Source organism: Macrotis lagotis, chromosome 3 (assembly GCF_037893015.1).
Source record: "Macrotis lagotis isolate mMagLag1 chromosome 3, bilby.v1.9.chrom.fasta, whole genome shotgun sequence".
NCBI lineage: Eukaryota > Metazoa > Chordata > Mammalia > Peramelemorphia > Peramelidae > Macrotis > Macrotis lagotis.
Window position 1 is genome coordinate 111,615,326 of NC_133660.1, and position 25,590 is coordinate 111,640,915.

A 25,590-nucleotide genomic window follows, 5' to 3' on the forward strand; every position below is an offset into this window, starting at 1 on the left:
AATCCTACACTAGTAATCAGATGTGAGTTCAAATCCAGACCCTGCATCTTGTTATCTGAATGATTTTGGACAAGTCATCTAACCTCTCTAGGTTTCCCTTTTCTCAGTTATAAAATGAGAATATTGTATTAGATGACCTCTTAAGGTTTCTTTTAGATTAATATCTATGAAGCACACAGAGGAACCCTAAATAATATATATATATATATATATATATATATATATATATGAGAGTAGTACTCAAGTCATTCTTATTTCTGATTCTTTTTAACTTTCTTTTATTGTATATAATACCAATCTGTTACTATTATTGTTATCTTTAATTAAACAATTATAGTTAGTATAGATAGTATTCTATTAGTTCAGCTTTTTTTCCACTTTGAATCATATTTCCAAAAACATGAGAAAGAACATTGCTAATAGCCCTAATTTGGAACAGTGGCCATTCAATTGTCTTAAATATTCATATTTTTAGCAGCTAGCATCTGTGTCATGTGATCAATTAAGATAATGTAAGCAACATGCTTTGAAAACTTTAAAGTGCTACATAAAAGTTTATTATTGTTATAATTTCAGATAAAAACTTTGTTTTACACAATTTTATGGAGTCAGACAGTATGGTAGAAAGAGAACTAGACTAGGGCTCAGAAGACTAGAATTCTAGAACCAGCTTCGTTGCTATCTGTGTGTTGTTACTCAGCTGTGTAAGACTTTATGACCCCATTGACCAATTCCTGTCCATGAAAATTTTCTTTGCAATGATATTGGAATAGTTTATCTTTTCCTCTTCCTGTGAATTTTAGTCAAACATGGGGTAAGAAGCTTGCTTATAGGTCACACAGCTAGTGACTGATATTAGATTTTAATTCAGGTCTTCCTGATTCCAGGCCCAGTCCTCTATTCACTTAGCCACCACATTGCCTACTATTTGTGTATGCTACTGCAAATCACTTAACTACTCTAGTTTGCAGATTCTTCATTTGCAATATGAGGGAGAGATACCAGATAATTTCTTAGATTCCTTCCAACTCATTTAATTTGATCATATATAATATCTGGGGAAATTTTTGATGGATCTCAAGACCAATGGAAGTTTCTTTTTAACTTGTTCTTTTGTGTTTGGACAACAGACATACATAAACTTGAGGAGGATAGCTATTTGCAGGGAGATGAGATGTGAAAGAAGAATGAGGAAGATGGATGCAGAGCAATGGTTGATGAACTGCAGAATGTTTTACAATCTGGGACAGAGCAAAGCATGTTGTCTTTGTTTCACCTAAGATATAGGCAGCTAAATGAACTATTGTATATTGCTAATCCCTAATTAGCTTCACACTAATCCTATTCCCAATCCACTTTCTTCTATTTCTATCTCCCTCACTCCAACTCCTCCAACAGCAGATCTGTTCAGCCTTCTGGTGCTCTCTTAAATGCTTTCTTAAAATCTCTAAAAATGTTTCCTTTCTCACTACTTCCATCTTGTACTCATTGACACATAGTTCCAATGGTGTACTGGTCAATACTTAACAACCTACTTTCTGTATTATTAATATTTCTCTATTTCTTTTTTGTTGCAAGGCCATGGGGTTAAGTGACTTGCCCAAGGTCACACAGCTAAGTAATTATTATGTGTCTGAGACCAGATTTGAACTCAAGTCCTCCTGACTCCAGGGTTGGTGCTCTATCCACTGTGCCAACACCTAGTTGTCCCAATATCATTCTCTATTTCTAAGTCTAAAAGATAATCAATCATTCCCTGATTGTAGCATGTGAGAATTTCTGAAGTATGAACGATCACTCCAAAAATTTACAAAGCAGTTCTCCTGAGTCTGATCAAGTTGATTTCACTAGCTCCCACTTGATGCCAAGGTCCAGGATCACCTTTCCAACTCTGGTCACACTTTTCTTTATGACTTCTCCCCTACACTGACTAATCATGGTAGGGGAGTCAGAATATTCCTTGCTTCTCATGGTCACTTCCAGGCTCTCCTACCATCATAACTGAGTTCTTCATTAGATATTCATTCAATTGATATTTATCATCTAATCAAGATTCTTGTTGCAGTTTTCCTATGAACATCAATGACCTTATTCTCTCCTCAATTAGTGCAGTACTTAGCCCATGGTCTTTCTTTCTACACTCATACTATGGGATTCTAATGTGCATATTTATAGCCCTTCAATTACCCCAATTTGGCAATTCCTCAATTCACATAAGAATTCCACTTCCATGGGAATGAGTTCTAAAATTCCTTTATCTGATTATAAGGCTTTTTCATTGCATTTTTGCTTCTGCTTTACAATTCCTCTATTCTTCATCTTCAACATGACCTCTAAACATTCTACCCTTCAGTTCTTTCCTTACCCATCATCCTGTACTGTTTTTATCTATCTTGACACCTTGGTGAAACAATTGAACTCTATACTCTTCTCTTGGGTTCCCTGTTTCTCTGTCTTATTGTCAATATTACCCTGCTAAACCACAGTTTTGGATTATTCCCATCAACCACTGATTTTGTTGCTACTCATTACTTCAGAATGAAATTATAGAAACTTATAAATCCATATTGACCAAGTATACTACAAATTTATGCTGCCTTCTATTAACTGGGCCATTACTGCAGTGAAGTCTTCCTTTTATACCTATCAGTTCACTGTTCCACTTACCAAGCAGTTTATATAAATATTTTTATTCCCCTTCAAGTCTCTTTTGGCTTCTCCTTCCCATCCTCTTAGATCTCTCTCTTCACCTTCTCATCATCTTACATCTCTCAGATGCCTTCTTTCATTTTCTCCTCCTTCATTCATGTCTCACTTGAAGAGGTGGCACTTCTCCTTACCAAGTTAAAACCCTCTGTATGAATAAATTATCCCACTTCATCCTGTCATTTTCAATAGAGTCCCCTCTCTATCACTGCCATTATTTCACCAGTCTTCAGTATTTCTTTGTATACTGCCTATAAACATACCAATCTTCCATTGCTCAAAAAGTCATCATGGTTCCATCTCTCCATAGCTTTCCTTTCATAGCTAAACTTTGAGAAAACTTGCTTTAGTATTTAGTGCCTCCAGTTCTCTTCTTCACACTCTGCAGTTTGATTATTTATCATTCAAAATCATCATCATCATTCAAAAAAAGCTACTCATTCAAAAGTCATTAATGATCTCTTAGTTACCAAATCTAAAGACTGTATCACCTCCTCATTTTTTTTTTAGGTTTTTTGGCAAGGCAAATGGGGTTAAGTGGCTTGCCCAAGGCCACACAGCTAGGTAATTATTAAGTGTCTGAGACCAGATTTGAACCCAGGTCCTCCTGACTCCAAGGCCGGTGCTTTATCCACTACGCCACCTAGTTGCCCCCATTTTTTTCTTGATAGTCTCTTCTCCCTAAGATTTCATGATCCTGCTTTCTCCCACTTCTCCCTCTACCTTTTTGACTGCTCCATCTCAGACTCTTTCATGGAATCTTCTTATGAGTTTTCCAAGGTATTTTCCTGGGCCTTAAGTTTTTCTCCTTCTATACTATTTCTCTTTATTATATCTTGATTTCCCACACATTAAATCATCATCTATTTGGAGAAGATTGTTAGATCAACTTATCCACTCTTAACCCTTATCTTGATCTCGTTACACATCTCCAACTGCCTATTAGACATTTTAAATCGGATATACTATAAAAATCTTAAACTCCACCTGTCCCCAAACTTTAGCTATCTTCTAATAAAAACCTTCCTATCTTACTAATTTTCTTATTATGAAGGGTATCATCATCTTCCCAGATAATCAAACTCAATACTTAGATCTTATCCTCAATTCCTCATACCCCTCCCTCATAAGCAATCTATTTCCATTAATGTTGATTTTATCTTCCTAGTATTCTTTGTGGAAATCCCATCCTCACTTCTGACATTGCCACTACTCTGGTATAATAACCTCAAAACTAGACTATAACAAAAGCCTTTTGTTTGGTCTCCTTCCTCAAGTCTCCTCTCTACAATCCATCTTCCATTCATCTATCACATAGATCTTTCTAAAGTACAAATCTGACATCTCTCCCTGTCTCTCTCTGTCTGCCTCTGTCTATCTCTCTCTGTCTCTGTCTGTCTGTTTTTCTATGTCTGTCTCCCTCTCTGTTCTGTCTTTGTCTCTGCCTCTCTCTCTGAGACACACACACACATACACACACACACACACACACACATGCTTTCTGTCTCTCTGTCAGACACACACATACACACTTTTTCTGTCTCACATACATATTCTGTGTTGCATATATACACACACGCACAAACACACACTAGCCTTATAAATTTCAGTGACTTCCTATTATATCCAAGATCAAATACAAAATCTCTGACTTTTAAAGTCTTTATAATTTGACCCATTCTTACTTTTCTAGTCTCATAATACTTTACTTCCCTCCTTGTACTCTGCAATCCAGAGATATATGCATTATTTTTTGCACTGTGTTTAATATACTGCATCTCCTGATTTCATGCATTTTCACTTGGTACTTCTATGACTAGAATTCTTTCTCTGTTTTCTGATTTGCCTGGCTTTCTTTAAGTTTCTGTGAAAATCTTACCTTCTTCTTTCAACTTTTCTTGATTCCCCCTAAGTACTAGTGCCCTCCCTTTGAGATCACCTCCAAATTATTTGGTATAAATATATATATCTTATTTATACATAATTATTTGCATATCTCCCCTGATCAAGAACTTCTTAAGAACTGGAACTATTTTTTATCTTCCTTCATAGCCACAATGCTTAACAAGTTTCTGGCACACAGTAAGTGCTTAATAAAGGTTTATTGACAACAAATTATTTTGTTGGAAAGACATTCTTTTATGATATAAGGGTGCCTCTTGCACAATTCTCTAGTCATCTCCTCCTAAAGTTGTCCATAAAAATGCTAGTGCCTAATTTAGATTTAAGAGCAGAGAGACTAATTCACTTTTTCATCTGAAAAGGAAGGTCTCTAGAACTCTGGAAGAGTCAGAGAATAGTACTTCCTCTCACTTGTTAATAGCAAAGCCTGTAATAAGAGATATGGCTAGTTTGGGATAATATGAGCTCTGCCCCAGGGTAGAGAATTTTAGAGGGTGTAAAAATTAATCTAGAAGAAAGAACCTAGTTGAATCATTATTTGTGTAATAATTAGTTTAGTGGTTCAAATTGTTAATTACATGCATATCAAAGCTCCAATATTGAATAATACCCTGTTTTGTTAAAAATATTTTTATTCCTTGTAGCATTTTCATTTCACAGGTTGCAAAGTTATTTTGAGAGTTGTTTCCTGCTGCTTGTGCTAGATGTCAGAACTGCTAGTTACTGGTCTTCTTGGAACAGTGATCTTAATTCTACTGAACCAAATTCAATCATTTATACCTGAAGGAATAGCAACACATTTGAGATCATTTCAATTTATGGTATTTATGTACTTCAAATAGATTTTTCTGTTAGCTTTATGACCTCTCTCTACTTAATTTTGTAGTTTTTCCATTATTGCATTGCATTCTGTATTCAGCTTCCTTTTTTATTTCCATATTTCGTATTAGTTTCCTTACTTGGAAAGGTCATTTTGTTAATTCACATATAAATCTTTGTCTCTCTTTCCTCTGCATTATATCCCCACTTTATGCATATGGATTCTGTAATGCATGCTTTAATGAAAATGTCACTACAATACTAAGAGGGACAGCATTCAAAGCCCCTTAGTCATGTGCATGTTGAGGTAGAATATGTGAATGTTGATCCTTTTTTCTGTGACTTCTATGCTTTATTTGTAGCTTAAATCCATTTTAAATTCTAATTTGAATTTTCCCCTATTTCATAGTACTTCTCCCTGTGTTTTAGTCAGTAACTAGACTAGAACATCACTAATAATCATTTTGCATAAATAGAAAATTTTCCTCTTGAATTTATAGGCAATCTTAACAAAGGTAAATAAAGTTCCAGGCAACCTCTTTAGTTCAGAGCACTGGGATGGGTCCTGGAGATGAATATGAAAATTTAGAAAAAACATAGTTTTTGCCCTCAAGGATTTTGCAATCTTGGGTGGAGGGGCTAAGGTTTGGGCAGACAAGATATGCATTAAATAGGGATGAAAATTAAAAGATGATAATTCATATATGAGATCAATAAGAAAAGAGTTGAGATTGTAGAAGTAATCACTTCTAGTTGGGAAAAATCAGAGACTTCATAGAGGAAATGACACACAAACCATATTTTAAAGTATATTAAGGATTTCTTCAGTCCAGGAAGGTAAAGAGACTAAGTGATTACCTATGAAACTGGACAGATTCGTGCCATCTATATGGTATGAAGGGAAATAATTGTGAAATAAGGCTGGAAATGTAACTTAGAGAAATATTGGTGGGAGAGGATCTCAAGTAACTTCAAAAAATGTCTATTTTGGGGACAGCTAAGTGGCAGAGTGAATAGAGCACTGACCCTGGGGTCAGGAGGACTTGATTTCAAATCTGACCTCAGATACTTAATAATTGCCCCAGATGTGTGACCTTAGGCAAGTCACTTAGCCCCATGGCCTTGCAAAAAAAAAAAAAAACCCAAAACCAAAAACATTTATCCTAAAAACAATAGGGAACCAGTAAAGATCTTTTTTTTTCAAGGGACTGGGGTGGATATGCTCTTAATATAATGTTACAAGGAATAGATTTTTCCCTTTAATACTTTACAAATGTAAGTCAAGAGAACAATAATATCAGTTATGAATTTTTGTTGTTTGTTGGGTTTTTTTTAATCTTGTCTCACTCTTCATGATCCAATTTGGGTGTGACTCCCAAGGTTACAAAACTAGTGTCTGAGGCCTGATTTGAACTCAGGGAGATGAGTCTTCCTGATTTCAGACTGGACACTGTCATCAATTATTGATTAGATAAATTCAATGCATTGTGAAATCAAATGCTTTAACTAAATAGCTAACGAAAAATAACTAAATGGAAAATCAACATTGATATTTTCTTTTGAAGATCTTCAGTTCACCACAGTTGTATCTTTTGCAGTAGATAATCTGACAGATTCCCAAATACTGATGCTTCCTCCCAAATGTTATGTTTTGTAGGACAGGAAACTCTCCTACCAGGTCTGTTCAATGAGTGGAATATTCTGATTATTTAAATATCTTCATTGTCAACTAAGTATAGACCTCTATTAGTAGAACAGTTGAATAGTCATAATTTTCTATTCCCCTATAAGTTCATATATGTGTTTATATACATATGTATGCATGTGTATTATCTGTATATGCATGCATGCATGTACATCCTAGATTTTCAGTCAAAACTGGAGACTCAAGAAACTCTCCTAAATGGTGGAGGATATACTGACACAATGTATGTGCTTACATAAGGGGGTAGAGTTGGAAGACATTCTTTATTCTTGCTTTCATGAGAAAGTTGTGTGGTCCTAGATTCTTTTAGGGACTGGCTCCAGGGAGGAGAAAGAGAAATGCAGGGAAACACAGCTCTTCAACACGGCCTTGATTTCTAGCTTGCCTCTCCAGAGGCTTCAGGAACTTTCCCCTTGGGGTGTTTCTTAGTTGATAAGATGGGAACTTACTTATATCTCTCTGCCTCCTGGCTTCTTGGATTTCTTTCAGTTTCATCTTCAAGCTTTTCCTAGTTGTTAATCTTAGTGTTTTCCCTCTGACATTATGACTATTCTCTTGTGTATATTTTATTTGAATATAGTTGGCATATTTCAGATCCAGGGCTACTTTTTTGTCTTTCTTTTCATTTTCAGTGCTAAGCATCATGCCAAACACATAGGAGGCACTTAATAAATGCTAGCTGACTTGACTTTAAAAAGTTGTTTACTCTTGTGTATGTTTTAAAATATTTGAATCCTTGGATATAGAGATTTATTTGTTGTTCATTATTAGTGATCTTTTGTGTCTAGTAGTTGATGGGAAAAAATAAACCTGGATTGTGTGAACTAAGGGCTACTCTTTCCCCTTTAAGGGATAATGATCAGGGAAGTTTATTTTTCTCCTAAATCAATCATATCTTAGACATATCAGAAAGAAAGGTAGACACAATTCTAATTTTTGTAGTCATATAGCAGGTCCTTTTTCCTGCTCACCACAAGCATGGATCTCAGTTACTCTAGAAAAGGTGTTGGAATACTTCAGAGATTCTATGAATGTCTCCTTTGATTCTCTTGTTTATGCTTTGAGAGATACCATGACGATTATATAACACTGATGCTATATTAGTGGAGATGTGAACTGATCAAGCCATTCTGGAAAATGTGGAATTATATATATGCTGGAGGAAATGACAAATTGAATAATTTCAGAGGGTATTGGCATGACCTCTTTGAAGTGATAAAGAGTAAAGTGATGAAACTAGAAAATAATTTATATGATAAAATATTTTAGAAAAAATGACTTTGAGAGATTTCTCTCATAATTTCAATGAAAAATTATTATTACAAAAGACCTGCCAGGGATGTGATGGAAGTAAAATGCAAAATGAATCTTACATATTTAGACAAAACCAATTTGAGAATTTGTTTTGTTGGACCAGGCACCTTTATCTTGAAGATTTTTCTTTTTCTTTTTTTTTTTTTTAAGTGTTCAATGAATCAGGAAGTAGGAAGCACAGGTAATAAATGTCTGTAAAAATGAATTAGCAAACAAATGATGTGTAAACTGTATGAAGATAGAAACCATCTTTTGTTCATTTTTTTCCCTTAATATAGCTATAAGCATCTAGAGTCTGAATTGGAATTTGAACTCAGGTCTTCCTGACTCCAAGGCCAAAGCTCTATTCACTGCATCATCTAACTGTGCCCCACCCTCATCTTCCAGAATCTAAGATAGTGATCTGAATATAGAAGGCACTTACAAAATGACTAAGTAATCACTGTTTTAACCATTAATCATTTAACTGAGGGTAGGAAAATATAGACTTTGAAGTTTTTGTATTTGATAGAGGCTAGAAGAAAACCATGAAACCACATGAATTTTTGTGAAGTTTGCTTTCCCATTCCATGTTTAATTTTGCTAAGCAGTCCATGTGTGAGAAAGAAGATAGGGAATCTAGAGACTATATATGATACATGAGTTCTCTACCACTGGATTATACCTGGGCCTCCGGGTCAGCCAGGATTCCCATGGGCAACATCAGTTAAAAACATGAACATACTTTTTATTCAATTTTGCTAATTGTAGTAAAAATAGAGTTGTTTTTGACATCAAAGTATATCAATTAATGAATTCTAGTGCCTTATTATGATATGGAAATGACCCAGGGTTCCCACAGGATATTTTAATGAAATACAAACTCTGATTATTCCTACCAAACTAGAAAGGTTTTGAGTTTAGGACCAGATGATGAATGGGTATTGTAGGTCACCCAAGGACTTCTTGTGATTACCCAGAGGATAATGAAATTATCACTTATGGAAATGTTATTTAACTTGGAATCTATGAAATCCCAAGGAATCTATGGATAGGTTTCTGAGTATCCATAAACTTTTAAAAATATTTGATTAACTACATTGCAATTGAATTAATTTCCTTGGCAAATATTTATATAGCTCATTTCATGCATAAAAATTCTGAGAAGAGATTTAAGGGGACCAGGACACAAAAAAGTTAAAAACCCTTCCTCTATAGTGATTTATTAGACTTATGTTCAGCCTTAGTGAAGTAAAAATACATAATGATAAATCATAGATTTTTAAAGTATTTGTGATTGATGGTTAACATTATTTTTAACTTGGAAATTAAAAATATCAATGACACAGTTTAGGGCAAGATTAAAAGAAAAACAAATATTTAAACATTGGTAACTTCCATATTGATTAGCTGTCTATTATTTCCTTTTTTATTGATATTTTATTTTATTTTTCCAATTGCATATTATGAAAGTTTTTCAACATTCATTGAAATCCATATTTATAACTTACATAATTTTCTTCTACCCTCCCTTCCCACCCAAGCTCCCCTCAATGGTGAACAGTCTAGTAAATGTTTGCACATGTACATTTATGTTTAACATGTTCACATATTAGTCATTTTCTGTGTGAGGAATTAGGATTAAGGGAAAGGAAAGAAACCATGAAATAGGAAGGAAAACGTGAGAGAAATTTTTTTAAAGTGAACATAATGTTTATTCAGAGTAGAATTTGTTTGTTTTGTTTTGTTTTGTTTGTCTGGAAGTGAATGCCATTGTCCTTAACAGGTCTTCCAGAGGTTCTAACTCTCATAACTGCTGAGAGGAGCTGCATCCATCAAAGTTATCAACTCACAGTGTTGTTGTTAATATGAGAAATGCTCTCTTGGTTCTTTTCCCTTCTCTCAGCATCAATTCCTGTATTTCTTTCCATACTGCTCTAGAGTTCAACCATTTATGGTTTCTTATAGAACCATAGCACTTCAAAACATTCGTATACCATAACTTGTTCAGCCATTCCTGATTGATGAACATTCCCACAAATTCCAATTCTTTGTCACTATAAAAGGAGCTGCTATGAATATTTTGAAATTTGAGACTTTTCCCATTTTTTATGATTTCTTCTGAATATAGGCCTAGTATTAGTGGTATTGCTGGATCAAATTGCTCTTTGGGCATTGTTCCATATTGCTTTCCAGAATAGTTGGATTAGTTCACAACTCTACCAGCAATGCATCAATGTCCCAGTCCTTCCACAACCTCTCCAACATTGATCATTTCCCATTTTTTTCATCTTAACCAATTTGATAAGTGGTAGCTCAAGGTTGTTTTAATCAGTAATAATCTGGAACATTTTCCTTATGATCATATATAGCTTTAATTTCTAACTACCTGTTCATATCCTTTAATTATTTATCAATTGAGGAAAGTTATTTTCAACCACCAATTCTAAACCTGTTTTGTCACTGACCTAAGTAAACAGTTTTTTTTAACTCACTCTTTCTTGGAGCTAGATCCTACTTGGACTTGTGTGATTCTCTGGGACATTCAGTAATTTCAACTGGTATCAAAAGTCCTGAAATTCTTTTGCTATATCTGTACCTACGTTAAAGAAAGAATACTAATCTGTGATTGCTATCTTTTATTTCCAGGAAATGCTTCTTATTTTCTTTCTCTTCAGTCACACTAACTTGGGTCTCTTTGTACATTCCCCCTCCCTAAATTTCAAAAACAATGGAAAACAAAATAACAACAGCTCACAATTATATACTATTTTGACATTCACAAAACTTTTTCTACATCATTTTGTTCTCACAAGGTCCTATAAGAAAGGTATAACAACCCTTTCCCAAGGAGGAAGCAGTCTTAGAGAAGTGATTTGCCCTAATCTACCATGTAGTAATTGCCAGAAGGCAGATTTGAGTCATACTTTTGCTGTCTGCAAATCATGTACTCTTTCTACTGACCACATAATCTCTATGTTTATCAATGTGACTGTCACTGACTTTTCCTCAGAGAAAAGAAGGCTCTTTCTCCATCTCATCATTTCCCTTTATTTTGTATAACATCCCTTGAAATGAGATCTGTTATTTATATATTATATTAAAATTTACTAATTAAACACTACCTTGTTGATTTTCTTGGTAATGACTTTTACAAATTTTCATCTTATTTATAAGCCTACTTCTGATCTTTAATCTCCTTTCCTGAATGTTAAATTATGAATGACTTTTAAGAGATTGCTGCATGATTTTCAAATTACAAATATTATTTTAATCTATTAAGATATTGATGAACTCTTTAAATATAGTTGTCTATATTGACTAAGTAAGTTAAATAACCACCAAAGCCCCTTTTGTTTTTGTGCTGGATAGAGATAATGTAAATTAATAAGCATTTTTTTTCATTTCACTGGGATTACATTTATGCTTTCTAGAAAAGGTCAATGCCTTCCTAGGGAGCCTGGCCTCACAGTTTGAATATAAACATTTTAAAGAATTAATCAGTCTTAAGGAAAATAGAGGATAAATGAAATGTATTATAATAACACTTGAAGAGAAAATATACAGTCAAAAATCCTACCCCACTCCTTCCACAAGCAGTATATTTCAAGGAAAAGTCTTTACTTCTTTCAAAGAAGAAAGTAGTCACTGAATACATGGAATAAGGCAGAAAATGTTGGTTTCATTAAACTAATATTATTCATTTCAATAATATTATTTCATTAAACTAATATCTGTGACTTCTATTGTTGTTGTTTGCCCTTCATTCTCCAAGGGATGTGATGCTGTGACATACAAATGAATTGAATTTAAGTGTGGGAGGACTATATAAAGTCACTAGCTTCATTCTTTCTAGTGATTTATAGCTTTAGACTGGAAGTCCATTCCAGAAGAAGCATTCATCTCTATATGTTCTCAAAATAAATAATTTTCTTAGGAATACTTTTTAGGAAGGGTAGAAGTTGTGCTACAAGAATCTTAGAACTTTAACAAATATCACTAAATTTAGATTTCAAACCCCTATATGTATAAATAACTGATTCATTTCAATTATATTATTTTCTGTTGGAAGTCCCCTTAATCAACCCATTAGATCTATTTTTAGCAATGTATTTTTGCCATTTTGTAGGGAGAATAAATATCATATCTTAGATTTGGGCTTAAATAATAAGGTTATTGGTTATTATATTTTAATTTACCAAAGCAAATATCCATTGTGTGAAAAGGTCCACCAAAATGAGAAAGAGTCATCACAGTGTTTTGGCCTATTAGTAATAAACATATACTAATCTTCCCAGAGTTTGTTCTAATCAGGGACAAATGTTAAATCCAGAGTTCATCCTATTCAGGGAAAATGTTATAAGACCTTTAAGACCTTAAGAAAGAGCAAAACAAAAATTAGATTGTCAAGCATATTTATTGATATTTCTCTAAGTCATGGACTTAGCCAGCATGAGAGGGGGGAGAGGTTTACCTAGAGTGCCACCCCCTCTGTGCCTACACAGAGCCTTGACCAGCAGAAGGCTATGAAATGTTACCTGTAACTTATCTAATCAAAGAAGGGTATCCCCCACCCAACTCAGAAGAGGTTTGCAGCAACTCAGGAAGGGACAGGGGAACTCAGAAAGAGTCAGGATCAGAGAAAACCTGAACATCAAATATTCTGGTAAAAGAAGTTCCTTATCAGCTGTCCTAAGGACCTTCTAAAAAGGGGAGATAGTTATGGGGGCTCTTGATAGAATTAATAAAGCAAACTTTTATTCTATTTACAATTCAGGAAGCTTTCTCTAAGCAGCATTGTCAATTGTTAGATTGATCTATCAGGAAACTTTTATACCTTTGTGAAAAGTGACTTTCATCTACCAGCCCTTCTTCTTAAAGCTCCAGAAAAATAATTATTAAGTTCATTGTTGACCATTCTTATTTGTTCCAATCTAAATGGTAATCCTTTCAGAAGTTGTTCTTTGGGACTCATAGGAGATCAACATTTCAAATTATAATAGCAGCGTCTTACATTGCTATTTTGCTAAATTTCAATAATAACAATAATAAAAATAAAGTCTATAAACACAGGTTTCTGTTTTAAGGGGATTTTCCCCATCTCTCATTTTCCCTTATTAATTTTACTTATGACAAATATTTGTCTTGGTCACTCAAAACTCAAAGTAGATATTACATATATGTAGCCATTATAATCACTGACTTAGTACTAAAAGATATCATGTAAATAATTTGGCCCAGTTCTCTCCTTTAGTAGATAAGAAAGCTGAAGCCCAGAGAAATGATTTACATAAGTAGCAGGACTGGTGGTAGAATAGAATTTCCTAGTCAGGACTCCTTTTACTTTGCCACAGGGCATGCAGATCAGCCACAATAATTATTCAGTGAATTCTAAATTTTCCCTAAGAATCTAAATTTTAAGTTCCATTTACCTTGGTATATGATCCAGACAGACAATTTGTTGCTTTTCTTTGGTTGAAATTCACCTACTGGGATTTTAAACTTGACCTCCCGGATTTCTTAACACACTTTGCTTATATAGTCATGATGAAATGAGTATATTATTTTAGAGATCAAGTTATGGGAAACTTTTCTGTTTATCCATATAGACTATTAAAACCTTTTGATTGTACTATGATTAATCTATTTTACCTTTGTAAACTCTTGTTAAAAACTAAGATAAAATAGGACTTTTAAATATTGCTATTAGAAAAAATATCACAAATGTGTGTTTAAATAGAAACCACCTATTTTACTGATATTATCAAATATAATAACACTGAAAAGAAAATAAAAATGAAACAAATGATAGGAATTTTGGAACTAGAAGGGTCAATACAGTTTACCTATCTTCCTAAAGAACAGAGAAATTGATACTCAGTAGAAGAGGAAATATATATACTGTTTCTCAAAAAAGAAAAAAAATTGATTTCCCAGTGTTCATTTTCAAGTTTAGTAGGGACAAACACTAGAGGTACAACGATGTTATCATTTCCAATAAGGGTGAGTTAGAGAGGCTCTTTGACATGTTACCACACAGAATTTTAACATAGATCGGTGATCATCCTGGGTTACAGGGTGTAGTTTATGAACTCCAAATTGAGGTGTAGTCAGTCTTAATATCCTAGTTTAAAACTTCTGGAATGTAAATAACTTCTAGAGGGGAGAAGGCACCTGGAACCTGAAGGCTTAGAGTACAGCTGTAGTCCATCATGTGATCCTTTTGAAAGTACCCAAATATTACACTAGTATCCTGAGCATCTCCTCCCTCACTAGGGTGAACAATCTAATACAACATTTCTTAAACATATGTGACATGGATCTCTGGAAGTTTGGTAAAGTCTAAAGACTTCTTTTCAGAAGAATGTTTCAAACTAAAGTGCATATGATTACATAGGAAACCAATTATGTTGAAATAGTGTTATCAATTTTTTTTTACAAAGTTCACATACCCTAGGTTAAGCACCACTGTTCTAAAGCAAAGTTCTCTAAACTTTCAACTTAAGAGAGTGAGTAGTATTGAAGACCTAGTACCTATTCATAAAAAAGTAGAAAACAAAAAGGCATTAAAACATGGGTAACGAATAGTACTATTAAATGTGGATCCTTTACAAAGTATGAACCCCTTCTTTTTATGGAATTAAAGGAAGTCTGGTTAGGAAGAGCAGAAAACCAGTCATTCCTCTGAGGATTTTTGAAATGTTGAGTTGTTAGATCTTCAAACAGTTTGAGACAAGAACCAAATAAGACATCTCATTGAGATGGAAATCCGTAAGAGGAAGTCATGTGAAGTTGTGGAGGGCTAAAACAGAAACACAAACAAAGCTGCCAGAAATAAAGGGTCCAGAATTCTGGGAGCAAGATCAGGTATGAGAAGAGTCAAGTATCAGGACAGAAGTTACGTTTCAGAAACCATTTCCCACTACAGACTTTAAGACCTCTAGGAATTCCTACCATCAGCTAGGTGATATAGTGGATAAAGTACAAGTCTTGGAGTTAGGAAGACCTGAGTTCAAATCCCAATTATGAAAGTTGTTAGTTCTGTGATTCTGAATAAGTCATTTCATCTTGGAAGCAGATCCCAAAGAACCAAGACAGAGAACTTGACAAAGCTATATGGCAATAGGAAAGGGAAACCTCTCTATTGACATGACAAGAGACAAAGTCATGTTGAAGTGGCCATTGCATATGAAAGACTTCATCAATTGTTTCAGAATTTTTTAAATGCCTTCCTGACACTAGGAAGAAAACAGGAGAATGAAATCTTTATCTTCCTCAATTTTCTTATGTATAAAATGAGGATAATAAAAGTGTCTAATATTCAAGGGGGTTGCAAGGATAAAATGAAATCACTTTTGTAAAGTGCTAGTGGAAGCCTGAAGTCTTTGTTCCTGGACTTGAGAAATCTGTTTACATTTCTCTGTTTTGCATATTTACTCTGTCTTTATAAATGGTGTTTAAGTAAAGCCTTTGTACGTCTTGGTATTTTGGAAATAAAAAATTATTGTGGTGAGGAGGGAAGAAAAAAGAGAGAGAGAGAGAGAGACAACACAGATGTTTTGCCATAGTCACCATAGCTGTCTATGGCTTGAGGCTCAGAAATAAAAATACAAATTTTTTGATATAACTTCCCACAATAGAGGAGGAACATTATAAGAAATCTATCTGGGCAATAAGTTAGAAGGAGAATGAAAGATATAAAATAAGAATTGTTGAATAATTATGCTTATCGCATCATACCACCACTTCTACAAATGACTAGAATCATAGGATTTGGGGAATTGGGAACCTTAGAAATCATTAAGTTCATTTCCTCTCCTCCCTCATCACTGCTATTTTAACAATAGGGAAACAGACCCCAAAGAGTTTGGTTGATTAGCTTGTCCAAGTTCAATGGAGACTTAGCTGAAGATCTGGGACTACAACTGAAACTCCTCGCTCATAACCCTAACCTTCTCTTTATTATACTATACTTCCTTTCAACCAATTTCATTAGTTCCAAAATTTTCTATTGGCATTTTATGAGCTTAGCTGCAAATAAAATAGATTACATCAGCCAATTTATATTGTGTTTTGGAAGCTGACTTTTGATTGCTATATACAAATGCTCCCAAGGAACCAATAATAACCAAGGACAAATGTAAAAAGAAAAAAACATAGCTCTGTAAAAATAAAGAGTTTATCAGCTGGAAACAATAAAAAGACTTTAAGAAGTATGATACAGGTAAAGAATGACTCTGTTCAAGGTTTTTAAAACAAATGTCCACATGGGGAAAGATCTGGTTGTGTGGATTTGGAAGTAGGAGAGAACAGCTATATGAAGCAACCATCACAAGATGGATGCTAAAGAACCAAAACAGAGAAACTGAAAGCAATGCATGTTGAATGGACAGGAGAAATCAGAAGTATTAACAGGAAATACAGTAATATTTGACTGTGGTCAAGGCATGTAAAAGGCTTCAGTATTTGTTTAACCCAGAGATTTCAAATATTTTAAAACTTTCCCTTTTGCAATTCGATGGAGGAAAAAAAAACCTCAAGAGGCAGATGATTTGCACCCTAAATTTCAAAGTCAGTGGTGTTAGTCTTAAATGATTGAATTCTTCTTCCCATTGGACTGAAAGGAGAATGATAATGGTGGAAAATAGAGGGACTGACTCGAAATTGGAGCTTAACTCCCCTGGAGGCAGAGCAAATGGCAAATATCTTTTTTTATTGGATACAAAGAATGCTTCAATGTCTTATTTATTTTCCCTTTTCTCTAATTGTCTTGCATTCTAAGATTTAATAAAATGATCAAGAAGAACTTATTGAAAGCCTACTATTCATCAAGACCTGAACTAGACAATGAGGTTAGAAAGACACAATTGGCTTACTCTCTGGCTCTGAAATGCTTTCACGGGAAATTAGGTCATGGTTTTGAAGAGATGGACAGGAAGGAGGGCAGTAGTAACAGGTTCCAAAAGTTCTGTGGGAAACCTGTGGGCAGTCCAATACTATAAAATCTATTTTCAGAGCAAGAAAAACAAGAAAGGAATAGATCGTTGCTAGGGTAAGGTAGTGGCAGAGAAATAGTACAGCTACTGAAATGTTGTTTCCTCAAAGTACCATTATTCTCTGTCCTTGGCCATAGTCTGTTCAGTGTACTATTAATATTTGAATTAAAAGGAAAAGCTTATCAGATTGGCAGGCATGGGATGATATAATGCCATAGGTGAAACAATCTAGAGGTATTTGAAAAGCCTTTAATATACTGGAATGCCGAAGAAAATTTGACAATGATAAATGCTCAGTCCTGTATTTAGGTTCAAAAGATTAATTATACAGCTATAGGATAAAGAAGAGCTACTTGGCAGTATGCCAGACATATCTGGAGATTGAGGTGACTGCAAGTTCAATCTGAGCCAACAGTGTTATGTTGAAGAAAAAAGCCAATATATTTTAAGGATCCATTTAATTCAATTCATCAAACATTTGTCTAAGACCCTTTGCCAGGGGTCAAGGGATTCAAAGACAAGAAAACAAAGAAAACCAAAACAGTCTCTATCCTCAAGATATTTACATTATACTAGGGGGAAGAATGTCTAACAGGTCCATAAATAAATAATTCTATGCTGAGAGAAACACAGTGAGAGGGGACAGAGACACAGAGACACAAAATTAAAAATCTGCAATTTTTTATAAGATTTTACAGAGATAGCATGTCAGTGGAAAGAGTGCTAGATTTGGAGTCAGAGGATCTGGGTTCAAATTCTAATTCTGCCACTTGCTTAACCTCTCTGAACTTTGGTATCCTCAACTATAAAGTGAAGTGATGGACACTATAACTTCTAAAGTTCCTGGCATCTTTGAACCTATGGTCCCATAATCTGATTTTTGAAGGAAGGTGATTTTTAAGCAGGGCAGATGAGGAAGGGATAAATTTAAGGAAGGTCAGATAGCCTATCCAAATACACAATCACAAGAAATGATGGATTAAGTTCAAAGAAAAGATGAATTTTAGTGCAGCAAGAAAATAAGTTTTTTTGGGGATTAATTTTTTTTAAATACATTCAATGGTAGTTTTCAACAATTGTTTTTTGGCAAGGTTTTGAATTTTACATTTTTCTCTCCCTCCCTCCCTTCCCCCCTCCTACCTGACAGAAAGGAATCTAATATATAAGGTATACATGTATAACCATGCTAAATATAGATCCATATTAATCATGTTGTAAAAGAAGACTCAAATTCAAATGTAGAAAAAATGAGGAAAAATGTATAATATATGAAACAACTTTTAAAAATTGAAGATAGGAAGCTTTGGTCTACATTTAAACTCCACAATACCCTCTCAGGATATGGATGATATTTTCCATCACAAGTCTTTTAGAATTGTCTTTGATTATTATACTGATGATATGTACAAGTCCATCATATGTTGAATCCCTTTCTGGACTCCCTCACTCTTTCCCAAGGCCAGCATTGAAGGGGCAGGAGACAAGGAAGGCAAGTTTCTCCCTATACACCAAGGTCTCCAAGGTCTTCATTTATCCACCAAAAAACAAGTAATTGAATATCCCTCCCAGTCTCTAATCCACTCCCACTCCCATGGTACTTAGTAAAACAAAGTTCTGGTGCTCAAGGTCAGTGATGACAGTTTACAATGCTCCCACACACACAACAGTCCCTAACATATCCCCCTTCTTTTTTTTTTGAAACAAAATTATTACATAATGAATGCCACATAAGTTGTAAACAAAAGCTCAAAAATAGTATAAACAAATGTCAATTTAACAATATAAAAGCCAATATTCCCAAATTCCTTGAAATACATTTTATCCCCAATTTACAAACAAAGATTACAAAGGTTTTTCTTTTGCCAACAAAAAACCTTTCAAAGAAATCAAATTCAAAATTCAAACTAAAAGGAGTAACATTTAACTTTACCTAACTATTTCAGAGTTTAGACACTAACAGAAACACAGAAAACAATTCTCTTGTATTACATTACCAAGCTGAGACTGACACCCTGGCCAGTACCAGGTCTCAGAATATAGAAACATTCTCCCACCTCTCTAGGTCAGTAGAGAAATGTAAAATGCCCTATAGATGTTCAAATACACACATACACACATAAACAATCAAGACCAGTCAACAGAAATATAAGCCATAGGCTCAGACTTCATTTGAAAGATAACATCCGAATATCCCAGTCCTAGGAAAAAATCTTCCTCTTTTCTCTTAACTAATTAAACCATGAAGCTTCCCAATCAATAATCTATTGATAAACATAGTCATTGTCCAACCCCCCCAAACCAGGAAGAAGGCATGGGGGTCCCTTGATTTTTCTAAAATGTTTTTTGAGACATAGGTTTGGGTTTCAAAGTTCCAAAAAAAGTAAGCTTTCCCCTTCTCCCTCCCCCTTCCCTATGCAGAGGGTGAGAACAGCAGAGAATGAGAGAAAGCATTTCAAACCACTTAAGATGGTGACAGTATAATCTGGAGTTGTTGCACCATGTGAACAGCAGTCAACACCATTATGGAGAGTGAAATTCCCTGTAGGCATCAAGGTCTGTGTTAGAGTCTACAACAGAATCCATCAGCAACGAAAAGTCTCTGAAGTTGACAGTAGATTTAGGGGTTTGGACTTAAATCATGGTGGTGATTATATGTTTGAAGAAGAGGACATATTTGAGATATTGTAAATAGAATTGATAGGATTTGGCAACTGAATAACCATTTAGGGTTGATGGACAAGGACAAATCAAACATGATTCTGGTGTTACACGTCTGATTTACTGGAAGAAAGGTGGGCAGTACTTTCTCAACAAAAGTTTGTGGGAAGGGTTTGTTTAGGGAGAATGATCAATCTATCTTGAACATGTTGATTGTAAAATAATGACAAGACATCTAAGTGATACCCAGCAAATAGTTGAGAGAGATAAATGAGTCACATTTATTTGGGAGTCATCTTCTCAGAGGTGGTAATTAGAACTATAGGAACTAATGCAATCATCAGGAAAGAAAGTATAGTGAGAAAGAGGAAGAGGGAACAAAAGATAAAATCTGAGTGGACATTCATGCTAATGGGATAAGAAATGGTTGATGATCTAGTAAAGACAAGTGAGAAGCTAAAGTAAAACTAGGAAAATGAGGAAAAGCAAAACAATGAAAACCAATAACTGTGACTTCTATCTTTTGACTACTCTATTTTTAGGTCCCTTGGTTATTTGCATTAAGAATAGGTAGGTGAATGGGTAAGTTCAACTAACTAGTTGTATAAGACTATTGAAAAATGATGTTTCTATTGCCATGAACTCCTTTTAATGAATTATTTAGGATTCTGTGCTAAGTAATTCAATGCAACTCAGTTCAATTTATGTTATTATTAAATAACATTCAATAACAACAAAAATTTGTGCCAGGCACTGAAATAACAATAGAAAGGAAAAAATGAAAACAGATCCTGAAATCAAAGTGCTGGTACATTAGGGTTTGGTCATGTGAAGAGATAAGTAAATACAAAATGTATGCAGAGTAGGGAAGGTTTTAGAATGAGGCTCAAGAAAATGGGGGCATCAAGTAAAGTCTCATATAGAAATTGGTACTTGAACTAAGTCTTGCAACAAGCTAGAGATTCCATCAGTTGGAAGTGAAAAAAGAGAGCCCTGAAGGCTTGAGTGTGGGCCAGACTATGTCAAGTACGGAGGTGAGAGATGGACTACCTTGAAGAGGTTTCTAGTTTGGATGAAACATAGAAAGCATCAAAGTACACACACAGACACACACACACAGACACACACACACACACACACAAATAGTTATTGAAAGATCATTTGGAATCAGTTGGATAAGTATTGGAGATGAGGGACAACTAAAAATTGTGGTTATGTTTATAATAATAGGACATACATTCAAGTGTTCATATCAACTTATTGGAATACCTGATTTCTTTCAAACTTTATTTTATAAAATACCTTCTAACTGAAACCTTTTGTGATCTTTCCACAACTACTAGTTTCATCTTCCTCTAGGTGACCTTGTAGTCACAGATTCCTACTGTAAGCAGGAAAATTGAATTCAAAACCAGCCTCAGATCTTTTCTAGTTGTATAACCCTGGACAAGTCATTTAACTTCTGCCTACCTCAATTTCCTCATCTATAAAATGAGTATAATTATAGTACCCATATCCTTGATTATTGTGAGATTAAAATGAGACAATATTCATAAAGTATTTTGAGTTCAGAAATGAACTCAAGATTTTCTGACTCCAGATTCATACTCTACTGTACAACCTAGTGGCTTACAGGTTATATAAACCTATGCAGATGCTAGGTATTATATCATATTCTTTATATGCAAGAAAAAAAGTTTTTGCAGTATAGTGGGAGAAAGGGAAATTGAGTGGGAGTGAATGAACCTTAATTTTATTGAAATTGATTCAGAGAGGGAATAATATGCATACTCAATTGAGGATAGAAGTCTTTCTTACCATAGAGGAAAGTAGGAAGAGAAAGGAATAGTAGAAAGGGTGGGGGAGGTGGTAGAAAGGAAGGAAGATTTGGGGAGGGAACAGTAAGAAGCAAATCACTTTTGAAGAGAGAACAGAATAAAGGGAGGTAGGGGCATTCCAACTAGCAATTGGAACTGTGGGAAAATAATGAAATAAATTTCTCTGATAAATACCTCATTTCTCAAACATAGAGAACTGGGTCAAATTTATAAAAAAAATAAGAGCCATTTCCAAACTGATAAATGATCAAAAGCTATGAACAGTTTTTATCAATTCTATCTACAGCCATATTAAAAACATCCTAATTCACTATTGATTGGAGAAATGTAAATTAGAACAATTCTAATATACTACCTTATAACTATTGGATTGACAAATAGGACAGAAAAAGAAAATGGCAAATGTTAGAAGGGATATTGGGAAAATCATAAATTCTTATACTGTTGCAGGAGAAGTTGTTTTATGATTCACGAATTCTATAGAGAAATTTGAAACTATGACCATACCTACCCTCTGACCTAGCATTGTTACTACCAGGTCTACATACCAAAAGAGATAAAAAAAAATAAGAAGGAAAAGGATATCTATATCTATATCTATATCTATATATATGTATGTATGTGTGTGTGTGTGTGTGTGTATACATATTTATAGCGGCTCTTTTTCCTGGTGGCAAGGAAATTGAGAAATTGGAAATTGAGGAGATACTCATCAGTTGGGGAATGGTTGAACAAATTGGTGTATGTGATTATGGTGGGATACTATTCTTCTATAAAAAATGATAAGAAGGATACTCTCAGTAATACCTGAAAAGGCAAATACAATGAGAAATGTACTATATACAAATAATAGTGATACCACAGAACAATCAGCTGTGAATGATTTGACTTTTTTCAGCAATATTGTGACCAAAGAGAACTCTGAAGAACTTCTTAAAGAATATTTTGATCCCTAAAGACAAAGCTGATGGTGTCTAAATAAAGATTGAAGTATACTTTTTTTAACATTATTTTTCTTGAGATTTCTTTTTTGGGGGGGATTATGCTTACTTTCACAACATGACTATTATGGCAATGTTTTGCAAGACTATACATTTTTAATCTATATCAAATAAGTTGCTTTCTCAATGAGGGACTTTGGGGTAGGAAGGAGGGAGAGAATTCACAATTAAAGTTTTAAAAATAAATGTTAAAACTTGTTTTAAATGTACTGGGGAAAAATAAAAGTAAAATAAAATAAGAATTAAAAAAGTAAGCTGTTAAACATAAGGATTATTTTTTCTTTTGTCTTTGTATGCAGACAAAATGCCTGGCACCCACCAAGTATTTGATATATAGTTATAGATTGTTGTGAGATTATTTGAAACACATATAAGGCAATATGTAAACAAGTAAAAATTAAATCAAACAAGATGTTTTGAAACTGTTTAGGAATTTTTTTCTTGTCTTAAAAATTTGCTCTTTCAAAGTATTTCTTCTCTTTATTCTTTGTGTGTCTTTATAGGCAAATGCTGAATGTTATTTCATTGTCATAGTCCAAAAGTAAGAGTCCAAGAGATGATACATGAGTAATAGTTTAATAGCTGAGTGAATCAAAGTGTAGGATCAGCTGGTGGCAGGATCAAGGAGTCAGAAATTCTAGAAGGGAAGCAACAAGAAGACTGATTCAAAGAAACTTTTACATCTTTGTTAGCTGGGTAGTGCAATTGAATTTGAGTTTAAATCTGGCCATAGACACTTACTGCGTGATTCTGAGCAAGTCAATTAATTTCTGTATGTTTCTGTTTTCTCAACTGCAAAATGGCAATATTAATAATAACAGTAACAACAAATACCCATGGTGGTTGTGAAGATCAAAAGAAATATTTGTAAAGCACTTAGCACAGTGCCTGACCCACTGACGAATACTTGTTTCCTTCCTTTCCCACCTTGTCTATGGGAAATGGGATATGAAAACATAAGCACATTGTTAGGAGGGTGAAATTGAGTCTACCTGAAAAGGTAGGAAAACTGAGATCAACCCAAAAGAAGAATTTTGAAAGAGGACAATTGTGCTGTATTCAAATCTTTTCCTCAAATATGTAATGACTTTATACTATTAATTTATTTTCAAAAATACCTTGGAAACTCTGTACTTTTGTGAATGAAATGAATGGCATTGATGACATGACATGACATGGTGGATCATGACATAGTGGATCATGAGTTGGAAGACCTCCAAGAGACTATCTAGTCTATCCTTTTTTTATTCATTAATGAGAAAAACTTACCTCTGGGAGGTCAACTGACCTGGGGTAACAAGGAAGTAGATAATTAAATAGCATACAGGAAGAATCAAGGTCTAAAATTCTTCAGTACCCAAGATCACTTGTGTAGGAAAGGACATTAGGCTGTGTCAAAGGTGATACTGAAAGAATCATTCACAAAGATGCAAAAAAATGAATTCAAAGAAAAAAGCTCTCTGAGCATTTTATAGATAGGACACTTTTTATAGATAGGACACTTATGGAACCTCTCAGCATAATGCAGTTTGGAATGATCAATTTGTAATTAACTATCAACTAAGAGGAGAAAATTGTTCTAGTATGAATGTTAAGCAAAGATATATACATATATATGTGTATATATATATATATATATATATATATATATATATATATATATATAGTCACCCTTTCTATCTTCTACTTGATAAGTACATCAAGATTAATGACTTCTTTCTCTGTCATTGGGATCTTTTATGAGAAATTGATTACTTGATACAATAGGCATTTTAATGCACTAATTGGATAGGCACCTTGGAGAGATCTTGTGATAATGCTTTTGTTTAGCATCTAAAACTGTATTATGCCATTTCAAAGAGACCCTCTTGAAATTGGAATAAGGAACTTTTGTCAATAGCAACTAATGAACATTTTAAGCACCTGAAAGTGGCAGCAGCAGAATTTGTTCCAGACACACACCTGCTCTTGCTTAGGGAAGCACAAATACTATTTTATAACAATGCTGGAAAATCATCTCTAATAGTTTTTATTAACATTACTAGTAAATGGAGCATATTCAATTCTCACTGAAGCTAATAGCAATAATATGCAAATATCTCCAGAGGGAGAAGAATATTCTTTTTGGATTGGCTTTCTACAATACTTGAGGTGACATTTTACTTGTGGTTTAGCTCCCCTAAAAATTTTTATGATGCAAGCCACTGTGGAAAAATTCCACAATGCTTAAAATCCTAGACCAATGATACAGTGTCTGATCCTCTTAGCACTGATTAATCACTCTGTGTTCAGACACCATGCCCTTACAGCATGCTGTTATTCCAATTTTGCTTTGCATATCTCCAATATATTTGCCACAGTATTTGTAATTTTTCTGACTTTTCTACCCTTATATTCAATTGACTGTCTTTCATCTTTATTCATCTGTTCTTCTACCCTCCTTTTTTTCTCTTTAATTTATTAAATCATTTATTCATTCATCTACTGAACATTTTAGATATCTTGATTGGGGCCTGAGTTGAAATAGAGTTTGGAAGATGTCAATGCTATCTGTCTAAAATGGGTCATATTTTTATGAATTTAGGCCAGGGGCAATTCCCGTAAATGACCTGGATATTTGAGGAACTAAGGCTGTCTGACAGAAGAGGTTTTCTAGAGATCCTCAAGACAAG